Here is a 14,104-nt window from a genome sequence, read left to right as displayed (position 1 = left end):
CACTCACAACTTCATGTTATAAGCTGAGCAAAATTTAGTTGCTACATTTCTTCTGTTGGTATTGCAACAGAGGAATGGACACAAAAAATGTGGTCTATTTACACAATGGAATATTACTCAGCTATTAAAAACAATGACTTCATGAAATTCTTAGGCAAATGGATGGAACTAGAAAATATCATCCTGAGTGAGGTAACCCAGTTACAAAAGAACACACATGGTATGCACTCGCTGATAAGTGGATATTAGCTCAAAAGCTCGGAATACCCAAAATATAACTCACACAACATATGAAACTCAAGAAGAAAGAATAAAGTGTGGATACTTTGATCCTTCTTAGAAGGGGCATCAAAATACCCATGTCTCACAGCCAACCAATAGACTGAGCATAGGTTCCTCAATGGAGGAGCTAGAGAAAGGACCCAAGGAACAGATGAGGTTTGCAGCCCCATAGGAGGAACAATATTATGTAACAACAAGAACCTCCCAGAGCACCCAAGGACTAAACCACCAACCAAAGAGTGCACATGGTGGGACCCATGGCTCCTCGTTCATATGTAGCAGAGGTTGGCCTTTTCAGATATCAATGAGAGGAGAGCCTTTGGTCCTGTGAAGGCTCGATGCCCCAGTGTAGGGGAATGCCAGGTTAGGAAAGTGGGAGAAGGGGTGAGTTGGTAATCAGGATGAGGGGGAATGGCATAGGGGGATTTCAGAGGAGTAAAGAGGAAAGGAGATACCATTTGAAATGTAAATAAAGCAAATATCTAATAAAATAATATAAAATAAATAAAATAAAAGCAAATGCATTGTTTTACTTCCATGAGAATCTTTCTGGTTTCCTAGAACTTGTGATTTTAATATATAACTTCAAAAATAAGATGATCAGATGTGCAGAGGAATTATGACCTCTTTAAATTACTATCCAACATTACACAGGTAATTAGGGACAAAACAATTAGCCAACCTAAACACAGACTTTTATACATATTTTTTCTCTTCTATGAGATAGAACATGGAAACTTCTGTATTAGAATTAGTTCAAATAGTGAAATATAGCTGTACATTTTATTTGCTATTTGAAAAATTATAAGAGCAAATTGTGAATGACACTTTCTTCTGACAGTATTCTGATATGTACTGGGAATTTTTCACATAGACAATTCGATGTGACAAAATTATTGGCAAACTAGAAGATGCCTGACACCAAAATTCTTGTATTTATTACAATTTTATCTTACTGATCCACTGCAAATAGAATGGTTAATATGTTAAACTTTCCTGCAGACTGATTCAATGTCAATAACAAATTCCAGAGAATAGCTTATTGTTAAATGTTGTCTAACCCAACATAAATCCCCTTTTTGATTTTACTATTATCAAGTCACATAATATCTTCTTATATCCTATTGATCAAATGAAAATAACAGCATTCTCACTTCCCTAATGAAGGCAGTTCAATAAATTATTAATATTTATTGAGTAATTAAACTAGTGCTTTGAAATGTATACACTAAGAGATAATGGTATGTGAGAGAACTGCTTCAAAGATGACCTCATCTTCGTAACAATGTTAACCCCTGAACAAACTCAGATAATGGCTGGTGGCTTTTCCCACAAAACCGTAGTTAATATATGTTCTTCCATCCCACTGCTCCTAACAATCTCCTTCAATCTCAGGGAAACCCATCAAGATGCTTTAGAGGCATTTCATCATTATCTTTCCCTAGTCACTGTGAATAGAAGATAGGGGTAAAAATTCAAGGCTTCTAGTGTTATATCCATTTCCTTTCCTTTTAAACTGTCTCTTACAGTTAAATAGACAGAAGTAAGTGAGCTAAGCACTCAATTTTTATGTAGTTAATGAAAAATAAAATCCAACTTAACTCTTGATTCTCTGGGCTTTGTTGAGAGAAATTCAGGGACATGGTAGTCACTGTTAAGAGATCAATGATAATCATATGTTACACATATATTAAGAAGTTATATTTTACCTATATTATATATGCTTTTCATGAAAATTTTACATTCTCAGGACTATAATTTTTTTAAAAAAATTCAAGGAACTTACCACATAAATACTACCAGAATGAATAGATATATAATATGTAAGGATAATTCAATAATGAAAGAATATATTATCAACACTTTTATTAAAGTCATTCAGTATTTGGTTACAGGATAAAAATGTGTGAATGCCTAAAGCAATCTTCCTGTGAGTAAACTTGATTTCATTAATCATTATGCTTCCATTGGCCGTATAAATGCCAATGGGAAATGGTTCTTCAGTAACTGGGTAGTTGCCATATAAATTTCTATCATACTCTAACATTAAGAACCACAACATAGCCATTGAAGCATAGAGGGGCCAGAGGGAAAAAAATCCAGAACCAAGGGAAAGTGGGATTAAAAATAAGGAGCTCTGAGATGTTTTCAGGTAACTGAGAGAAAGGGGAACTTTAGGCAAATAAATGGGGAAGAAAATGCACGGTACAACTGAATCATAGTAAGATTTATATTTAAATCAGAATAAAAGATATGGCAGAAGTAGAATCGATAAGTAAATAATGAAAGTAGGTAAGCCTGGGTTTGTATGTCCTTAAGGAAGAAGTGATGTTCTAGTATCAAACCTGAGAATTGAGATTTCTTTGGGCTTGGGAAGTGATAGGATGAGGCAGAGTATGAAGATGGAAATTCTAAAAAACAAACAAACAAAAACCTGTTCATTAATTAAAGTAATTGTTAAACATTTGTTAAAATATTTAATAAAGGCATAGAATATTATATATCAAATAAAAAATAACAGGTGCTCTCCAATCAGGAAACACGTAACTGGAGTTTTGCAAATAGAAGCAGTATATGACACACTTAGAATTTAGTAACAAGTTTTTAACATTGTTTATTATTTTAAACATTTAAAAACTGGTATTAACTTGAGATGAAAATGGTGTAATTATATATAATGTCCTGTACACATCTAATGGGAGTGCTGTTTAGCAAAACATCTTAAATGATAATTAGTATGTTTCAGATTAGCCTCTCTTAACCACAGTATTCAATCACTAAGAAATATTCAGAGGTTAATTAAATGTGTGGAGGCACATCTATAACAACATTATAACAACATCCTTTAGAGATGCAAATGATTTGAAGCCAATATATGAACCCAATTTGCTACATTATCTAATCATTATAATTTTATGGATATTAAGAATGCACAGACATTAAGGAGAGTATTAAGAATGTCCAGCAATATAAAAACAGCTGAAGTTGCAATGAAAAACATAATGTATTAGTTATTTCATTATATTATAAAACATAAGAAATAAAATAATTTCTTATTGGTATGCACTCACTGATAAGTGGATATTAGCCTAGAAACTTTGAATACCCAGGACATAATCCAACAATTAAATGATGTCCAAAAAGAATGAAGGAGTGGCCCCTGGTTCTGGAAAGACTCAGTGCAAGAGTATAGGGGAATTCCAGAACAGGGAAGTGGGAAGGGGTGGATGGAAGAACAGGGGGACGGAAGAGGGCTTATGGGATTTGCGGGGAGTGGGGACCCAGAAAAGGGAAAATCATTTGAAATATATATATAAAAATATATCAATAAAAAAACAGAAAAAATTTTCTTATATGAAATTAAGAATATTATGAAGATGTTTACTAGATTAAAAAATATAAATTGTTCTTGTTATTGTGTATATCATGTAAAAATGGCTAGATTTGGAAAAAGTTATTGCCTTTTGTTTATATCGATAGTGTTTGAATGTATAGCTTGCTGAAGGCAATCTAAAACTGTGGAAAAATAAAAATTAATATAACAGAAGTATTATCACACAAACATACACACACACACACATATAAGTATATAATATAGTGCATTCTAGTATACAGTTGTAAACTTTGAGAGACTATTCAAAAAGTTTCATAGTATAAAATACATACTTGTGAATTTGATGAAAATCACTTATATATTTGTATATAGATTATACTTTTAACTGATGTTATGAATTTACTGAGGGAACTTCAAAATCACCAAAAAAAAAAAAAAAAAAAAGAAGAAGTTTACTGACCTAGGCACAGAATAAATTAGAAGCTAAACTATTCCGCAGAGTAAAATACAAAAACATACAAAAGAACATATATCTGTAAAAGCTACTAGGAACATTAAGAAGGAAGACATTTTAGTATATATCAGCCTGAAATAGTTATTGTCAATCTAAAGTATAAATTACTTTTGGTATCTGTTTAGTTTCACTTTAGAGTGCAAGTAATGTAGCTACTTCTTAAGTGTCTCCTAGTTGTTGCTAGGTTGAATAAAGTTAAAAAGTGATATCACATCTACCCTTTGTCAACTCATCAAACTAACATTCTATATAATGTTGATTCTATATAATGTCATTCCACCCCTTGGCACAAGAACAATTTTGCTTTTATAATGTAAAATGGGGTTCTATTTTAAAACTCCAAAGTCTTTTAACTGGGGGCTTCTATAAAACTAAACGTGACATATTTTGGCATGAAGTAAACTTTATTTCAAATGAAAGACTTGGGGCATCTCAAAGAATAGCCAGGTCAATCAAAATCGAATAGAATTTAGGTCCTGTGTAAGTGGACAGAGAGTGGGATGGAATTCAATTCTCTTCTGTTCAGTTCAGTGGAGTTCAGCTAAGCTTCAAGAGGTTCCATTCTTAAAGTTCAGAGGCAGTCTTTCTATGTGGAGAAATTTGGTTAGAAACTGAGAGAGGTCAATTTGAACCCACCTGCTTCGAAAGGAGTTTGAACCAGAGAAGCAACCTTAAACCAGCCACCAAGAGTTCAAAAATAGTGAGAGAGGGTGAGTTTATTTAGCAGTGAAATCATGCAGGCTGAAGTGTTGAAGGCCCAAAATAGCAGGAGACCAGTAGCTGAAGTCTTCACGGTCTGGATTTGCAAAAAATTCAGATTGTACAGAGCCTAAAAGCTTCCAGGGCTAGACCTGGGATTAGTTAGATAGAACACTGTGGCCTCAGCTCAAGCCCTGTATTCACACGGCTTGGTTATAGCTCTCCTCTCCTCTCTCCAACGGAGGGGATAAAACTGGCCTTAACATTTACATCTGGCGCCCAATGTGGGATCACAGAGCTGCTGAATCAAGCATGCGATGACCACTTTGGAGCAATTTATTTCACAACAAACTATTATTTTTTTTCCCTCTGCTTTTCTGAGATCATTCTCATGTCTTGGGGATGATAGTATCTATTTCCCATTCAGGATGAGCATTTAACAGTCATATTTTTAAATTACGTTGGCTAATAATATGAGTAAGCATGAATAATGATCTTAAACTATAAGCTTCCAATAACAAGCCCAAAAGCAGCAAAAATTTTTGATACAAATGTGAATACTTAGAAAACTATTATACATGAATAGTTTAATTATTTCAGCAAATGACGTCAGTAGGTTACTCATTAAGATTTCCTAGCCAATCAACTCCAGGCATGAATTCTGGAGCTGAAACTGAAGCCCATTGTGAGTGTTTCAACGTAAAGAAGAAAGTGGTGGCTTCAGCATTAACAGTTGTTCCAACTGCATGAGCAAACATGGGCTTTCCAGAATGTTGATATTATAGTATATTAACTGTGCAACCAAGTAGAACCATTGGAGAGAACTCTCCTACATCCTCAAAAGGTCATTCTATAGCTATTTAAGCTAGTCACAAACCAGTAACTTTCTAGTGATGTGTCAGTGCCATTTTTCTGAATCATGGAACCAAAGCTTGTGGTGCCTTAGCAGTGGTCTCTCATTATCTGTCTCTGGTGGGAGATACAAAACAGTGCCAACAACTTATATTGTTTTAGGCTAATGTAGATGCTGCTTAATCTTAGCAGTATAATTTTATGACTGTCTTTTCCCACCCATAAAAGTGCCTTTTAAATAAACTACTTTTTATTTAAAATATTTTTTGTTCTTGCCTTTTATTTATTCTTTTTACATTTTCTTCCTTCTCATATAACATTCAATTTCTAATGGCTTATATTTCTTAAATCTCTAGAGGCTTTATAAACGTATATAAAAGTTGTTTTAGTGAAGAGATTTCATTAACAATATACTCCGGATATACAAATGAAAATAACTTATTTGCTATTACCATAAACATGATATACCTTATACTGTATGGTAATACAGTGAGTCAAATGAACTTAATTAATGTTTAAGTAAATTAAAATATTTACTTTATTTGTTTATATAATAATTATGGCTCACCTATCCCTTTCCTCCCTCCAATCTATTCCATATATTCTTCCTAGCTCTCCTTCATATTCATGACTTTTCCAATAATTATTGTTACATACTTATATATCTATGAACATATATATATATATATATATATATATATATATATATATATATATATATATGTTCCTAAGTACATATATTCAACCTTCTCATTCTGTATATTGTAGGAACTTTTAAATGTGATTTTTTGATAGAACATAGAACATTGGGTATTGAATAACGACGTGGTGTTCTCTTTTTTGGAAACTATTCTCCTACTTTCACCATTCATCACTTAATTTTAGTTCTGTGTGTAGGATTGAGGCCTCATGGGCTTTTCCAAGTCTATTTTAGCATATGTGTGTGTGTGTGTGTGTGTGTGTGTGTGTGTGTGTGTGTGAGAGAGAGAGAGAGAGAGAGAGAGAGAAATAGAAAAAAAGAGAGAGAGAGAGTATATATGTGTGTACATTCATATGTGTTTGTGTGTGTATGTGTGTGTCTTCCTTGTTCAATTCATGTGTATGAAAGTCGTTCAGATGGTAAATTCTGACATTCTTAGGAAACACAATTTCACAGTAAACTCCCTGCTTCTCTAACTTGAATAATCTTTCCTCTGCCTCTTCTAAAGTGTTCCTTGAATCTTAGGTGAGATTTTTATATTATAGATGTATCTTTTAGGCTTTTGTTGAAAATACCATGTACTTCAGATGCACGGTTCAGAGACTTCTGTGCTAGAACTAACCTGAAGGAGCCTGAATTTCATGATACCAAAAGGCATTATGTAAGCATGCAAAGGAGGGAGGCCAGCAACAATTCTACCCATCTATGATGCCCGTGAGCCAAAACAGCAAGCTGTGTTACTTAATAGTAGCATGCATACGTTGATGGTAACCAATACATATCATTCAGCATATAATCATAGTTCTAATACTTCTATATTTTCTAATATACGTTACTCTGGGTCATATGTGCTATACCTAATCATGAGCCTCCCAGTGATTTAAGGGTCAAAGCTGAGCTCTGCATACCAGGTGAATTGATTTCCCATAATCAATCTTTCATGTGCTTTCACATCCTTCTGGTACGTTTCTTAATCTCTAATGAATTCAAAGGTTAGCATTGCCTGTGAAAGTAGGTATTTTGCTGAATGGCCACTGTTTCCCATATATTTTTCTCTGCATCCACGCAGGTTGTAGGAAGGCAGGATCATTCCATCAGTCACCATGCCTCCTAGCCTCACTAAGTGCCTGCAGACACATTTTCCAATCTAGTTTTAAAATCTTTTCCAATTCGTGTAATTGAAAGGCAGAGTAATCCTAGACTACCATAGTTTCTTTTCACTCCTTTGTCTTATGATCCCCTAGTCAAAAGAGATTGCCAGCCAACCTCTCAGTCTCACTACACTACAAAGATGCCTTTGAAATCAAGGGTTAGGATGGACAAAGGCAATTTCGCATGCTTTTCTCATCTTAATTCTTCTCTTAATATTGCAAGTTCTTCCTGGACAAACATTTCAGCCTCAGTTGCATGTATTTCATCTCAGACTAGGAGCCAAGAGACAGGTGTTGCATCCTGTTTATGATCCTTTGCTAACAGTACTGACTTTAGGGATTACAACATATGCTAATATTTCTCAGAACTTTTAAAAATTCTAACAAGGCAGGTAATGTTTATCCAGATGATAGGTGAGGCATTCCATATCACAAAAAGAAAATGATGGCCACTGGATACCTTCCGACCCACATACATGTGGACACTCTGTCTTCAGACAGAACTACTTCATTTGGATGCTTTTTCACCCATCCCAGGAACAGTGCAACTGGTACTTATCTTTATGTCATGTCATTTGGTACCACATTGAAAAGGACAGTCTTCTCAAGTTTTCCTCTGTAGATTTCCCCAATTTATTTCATCGCACAGTGAATAGAAAATGGGGATGCTTCTGCTAAACTTATCTTGGGTTCTGTAATGTCCCTGTTCAAGCATCTAGAGTAGATTTAAGTTACCATGGAAAAAAGAAAACACATCACTCTACTTCAGACAAGGCTTTAGTGACAGACCATAGAAATAATTAAACCCAATTCTAGATTAATGAACCAATAAATTTAATTGCAGTTAATTACAGAGTCTTATGCTAGAAGTTTTTTTCTAAGGCAACTAAATCAGCTTGCAGAAGTTGCATCACTGAAGAAACCCTTACCACACAACTGGTAACCATTTATATATTCTTGTAGTTGGTCAAAGCCTGGTGTGCTCAAAACTATGTTTCCTCATAGACTTTTTAACCTGCTCAGTCTTTTGCTGGTCTAGGGCTTGGCATCAAAGTTCTCAAGAGTTCAAGAGTGCAACAGTCATGTTCTTCCTCAAGAACTGTATTCTCCAACATTTACTCCATGTTAATATTTTCCAACTTCTTCTTAAGTTTCTCAGATGCACAAGACTTGTTCTTCAAAAATGTATTTAAAGTTTTCACCTGTGTTACCTGATTCTTGCTTATAGCAAGTGCAAAACATTTTTCAAACAATCTATTCTGATTATAGTTTCCCCTCCTTTAATTCCTCTGAGATTTTCTCTACTTCTCTTCCATTTGAATCCATACCCATCCTGTCTCCCCTTAGAAAAAAACAGGCATCTAAATAATAATAATAAAATGTTATATAGAAGAAAAGGAACCTAAAAAATCACTAGATACACACATAGACACAGAGATAGACACATCCATATGAACAGTTATTCTTTAAGAGCACAAAACTAGAAGTCATAATATATAAACAAAGTATCTATGAGAATATATGCATATATATATATATATATATATATAGAGAGAGAGAGAGAGAGAGCAAAACATTATGAGACAAGAAAATTTTGTCTCTCTCTCTCTCTCTATATATATATATAGAGAGAGAGAGAGAGAGAGCAAAACATTATGAGACAAGAAAATTTTCAAGATGACATGGAGTTTGTGTTGGCCATCTACTGCTGAGAATGGGGCCTAAACATAAAACTGGTTTGTATCTCCAATGGAATTCTATTATAAAGAATGAATATTTCATTTATATGTAGTAGCTATTTATTGGAGAAAACTTCAGGATAGAGAAATTGGCTTGGGCACCCTTTCCTCTCAGAGCTAGGACTGCATCTTGTACAGATCAATACAAAGCTGTGTGTGCAGCTTCAGTCTCTGAATTCTCAGCCCTGTTGTGTTTAAAGAGCTTTGTTTCCTTAATGTCCTTCAGCCCCTACAGCTCTTAACAATCTTTTGGTCTACATTTCTTCATGATTCTCTGATCTTTGATGGGAGGAATATGATGGAAACCTCCATTTAAATCAGTGATCTAATGGCTTCATCTCTGTACATTTTCCTGCTCTGGCTCACCATATTTGTTCCCATGTACTGCTAGAGAAAGTCTCTGTGATGGTGGTTGAAAAAGGCCATGTCCCTAGGTGTTATGTTATGGCTACGTTTCTTTAGCAGAATGACAGAATTTGGTTTTCCCACAGTTCCTTGGCCTGTCTGGCCTTAGACTCTTGGCCACCTGGGCAATAGCTGGGATGTGCTCCATCTCATGGAGTAGACTTTGAATCTAATCAGAAAGTGGTTGGTTGCCTGCGTAATTTTTTCCACTCTTGCACTAGCCTATATGTGGTAATATCAGAGGCACAGAGCAGGGTTGACATTTACATTTCTCCTTTGGTAGCTACCTTAGGAGTAAGTTCCAGGATAGCCAGGGCTACAGAGAAACCCGGTCACGAAAAACAAACAACAAAACAAAACAAAACATCTACAAAATACAGTACCATCGCAGATTCCCTGCTACTCTACATCTTGGTCTTATAACTCTTCTGGCTTATGATCTGTAATGTTCTCTGTACTCACGGTATAGTAGTTATGTTCCAAAATTATTACCTTGGTAGGGGCAACTTATGGTCAGTTACCCTCTTTATTTTTTTTTTTTGATTTCTCTAATGATCTCTATTGTCTGAAAAAAGTTTATTTGATGTGGGAGATGGGAATACACTTATGTGTAGGAACAAGAATATCTATTTGTTGTATAGTTAGGGATTATATTTGTTTTGGGAAAGTGGTGCTAACACATTCTCCTCTAAGATTCTGGACTTGACTAGCTTGGGGTTATTGTCAAGGTTAATAGCACAGGACAGAATTTAATTTTCCTATTGTTCAGACTTTAAATCCAATTAGATAGCTATTGGTTACTGCCAAGATACAAGTGTCATTGTTGTATCATTAGGGATATCTTCTCAGGAGAGTCAATGCTGTCACACATATATGCCACGAGCTAAGTACCACTAGTGCTTCCTTTATTTCCTTGGCAGCTTGCATAGTAACTTCCAGTACTATTAAAACTAGTTCTCAGGGAAGAATCTATGGGGTCAGGTATAGCTAGAATTCTCTGAGTCTGGTGTCCAAAGAGTTGGATATCTTTTCCATAAGTACCTATGTCTACCTGCTGGGAAAAATATCATCATCCAATTATGTTTTGGGAATCTTGCATGTTTTTTTTCTTTTTTTTTATTCGATATATTTTTATTTACATTTCAAATGATTTCCCCCTTTCTAGCCCCCTACTCCCCAAAAGTCCCATAAGCCCCTTCTCTCCCCCTGTCCTCCCACCCGCAAAAGGGACTTTCTCATGACTGATTTGGGTTTGTATTCAATAATCTATGGCTCTTGGAGAAGGCAGTATCATCCCCAGTGGTATAATTTTATTGAATACATATGTAGTATATAATATATAGATATAAATATAAGTGCATTATTATATACAACATATATAATATATACAAATACAAGTATAAATACATATTTATTATATAATTTATTATATAATATATATATATATATAATATGTAATTTTAGGTAAATGTAAAGTACTGATTACCTATGACTATCTCAAACATACTTAGTATTATTTATCCCTCTTCCCCACTCTTTTCCTCTTAATAGATAAAGCGTCACCTTTGTAATTTCCCCTTCATATCACCCATATCCTGCTATTCCCTTCGCTAGAGCTCTACCTCTTCTCCACGTTCCCTTTTTACTTACCTGTTTTTTATTATCCCTCCAAGTTTTATATTCATATGTGAAGATTTTAATGTAGAAACTGCCAATGAGAGAGAAAAATGAGGTTTGTCTTTTTGTATTTGGGTTTGCTCACTTAGTATAGTATTTTTTAAGTTTATAAATTTACCTGTACATGCCATCTTTTATATTTGTTTTTAAAACTGAGTAGTATTCTGTAGTGAATACATACAACGTGTTCCTTATCAACATATTAGTTAAATTGCATTTTGTTTGTTTCCATATCCTAGCAATTATGAGTAGAGTCCATTAATATGACCCTTTGACTGTGGACTTGTAGGTAGAGTCCTTTGCACATAGTCTAAGGAGTGTTATGTCTAGATTATATGGTAGATTTGTTTTTAGCTTTTGAGAACATCATACTGATTTGCTTAGGTCTGCACCAGTTTGCAACCACTCCAAGAGTGAATAAGTTCCCCATTCTCCTAATGAACTGATGGATCCATGTACCCCCTCTTTTTCTTTTTCTTTTTCTTTTTATTTCCTCTGTCCTGAATGGAATGTAATATAGAAAACATTTCCTTGTTTTAGTTTTCCTCTTTCAGACCTCTTGCATTTTTCTTTCTTTTCTTATATTTTGGTAATCTTAATTCATGCCCACCTCATGTCCAACTTCCATCTTTTCACTACATATACCTTCCCATGGCCCCTCACTCTATAGACCAAATACATATACCTCTTCTTTTTGAATTATTATGCTTACATCTTCTTGGAGTTTTAAAAGTACATTCTATCAAGATTATCGTCTTGTGAAAACTTGCATATGGGATTTTATAACCATTAGTAAGGTCAATCAGATGAAATTTTGTTTTTTATTTTTCTAATAAATACAAAATAAAATGGTTCCAGTAAAAATACTGAATAGGATATAGTATAACATTCAGGTTATAGTCTGAGGTAACAGACTAAACTTGCTATTATATGGAACAAGGCTTCTTTGCCATGTGCCAAATGAATAAGTTGTGATATCTTATTATTTATAATTTATAAACCTCTAACAAATTCGGTGTTTTGGATCTTAAATTACCTCATGGTACTTTAGTATATGTATGTATGTATATATATATATATGTATATACATATATATATGTATATATTTAGTATATAGTATATGTATATGTATATTTATGTATTTATATATATATATAAACACATAAATAAATATATTTTATGGTAAAATTATAAATTATAACCTCAAAAACAAGGTTGCTTTTAGTGGGATTTCTAACACAAAGACAGCTTGTTTCCAATCTTTGTGATTTAACACCAAACAGGTTCCATTGAGACGTCACTGGTAGTATGTCTTTCAGCTAAGCAGCTGTGGCTGTGGTTTGCAGGGCAAGTGATGTTCATATTTCTGTCTCTTCACCTTAGTCGCTGTAGTCTGTCTTTGTTGCCACTGAATGATGGCCTCTTACATTACTGCTTGCTCCAGGATGCTGTCATCACCCAGCAGTAAATACCAAATGCTGTCTTCTTTAAAGTTGTTTCACAGGATATTCCTCCTCCACGCTTTAGAGGAAGACGTTTTGCTCCTGACTCTACCTTCTCTGAGGTATGGTTTTTGCAAGTATCGTAATATAAACAAAAGAGATGATAGGGAAGATAATGATGATTTTAATGTTGACGCTGGTGGTAATAATTCTTCATTAGATAAATGAAGAATGCCCAAGCCTCTCCACTCACACTAAACCATCAAGATTCTCTCTGATGACTCTAATGAGGACTTGCTTAATCAACAAAAGTGAGATGTAAGGATGTCTCTTTATTGTGTTTCAGCCAGGGATCAAAAGCTTTGTAAGTCAGGATTTCTCTTAGTTACCAACCTCATCTCCAAAGCACTTATCAACCTCCATCCTTTCCCTGACCTTTCAGTTGGTCAAAAAAAGAAAAACAGATTCTGTTTGAGAAGAAGAAATTAACTATATGCTATACACAAAGACAGAAATTATAATACTGAACTAAGTATTTCTTCTACACAAATAATATCCAGTATTACTTTAATCTTCTAATCAGTGCATGGAAATGAGTTAATGATATGAAAACACCATTTTAGCTCCTTTTCTGCAGGATTACACTGAATAGGTTAATCTCATTTTATACCTAAGTGAAATTTAAGTATTAATTACTATAATTCAGAACTCTTCATCATTTATTTATTTATTTATTTATTTATTTATTTATTTATTTATTTATTATACTTATTTGCTTTACATCCTGCTCACTGCTCCCCCTAAAGGGTCACGCCCTCCCACAATCTTTACCCCTCTCCCTCTCCCTCTCCTCTGAGTGGGTAGAGAGGCCCTGACTATCTACCAACCCTGGCATATCATGTCTTTGTGAGACTAGGCACATCCTCTCCCACTGAGACCAGAAAAGGTAGCCCAGACAGAAGAACATATCCCAAGTAGAGACTAGAGCAGCAGTGTTGGAGATAACCTACCCCCACCCCCCGCACCCACTTTAGTTGTTCAGGTCCCACATGAAGACCAAGGTGCACATCTGCTACATATGTGCTGTGAGACCTAGGTCAAGCTCATGTATATCCATTGTTTGGTGTCCAGTTTCTGAGAGCACCAAGGGTCCAGGTTAGCTGACTCAGTCAGTCTTGCTGTGGACTTCCTATCCCATTCTGGGCTTACAGTCCTTCCTCCTATTCTTCCATAAGGGTTCTCAAGCTCTATTCACTGTTTGACTATGCGTGTCTGCATCTGTCTAAGTCAGGTGCTGGGTGGTGACTCT

Source organism: Apodemus sylvaticus, chromosome 18 (assembly GCF_947179515.1).
Source record: "Apodemus sylvaticus chromosome 18, mApoSyl1.1, whole genome shotgun sequence".
In the NCBI taxonomy this organism is placed as follows: domain Eukaryota; kingdom Metazoa; phylum Chordata; class Mammalia; order Rodentia; family Muridae; genus Apodemus; species Apodemus sylvaticus.
The sequence above is the reverse complement of the archived record's forward strand: the minus strand, read 5'-3'. Positions refer to the sequence as shown.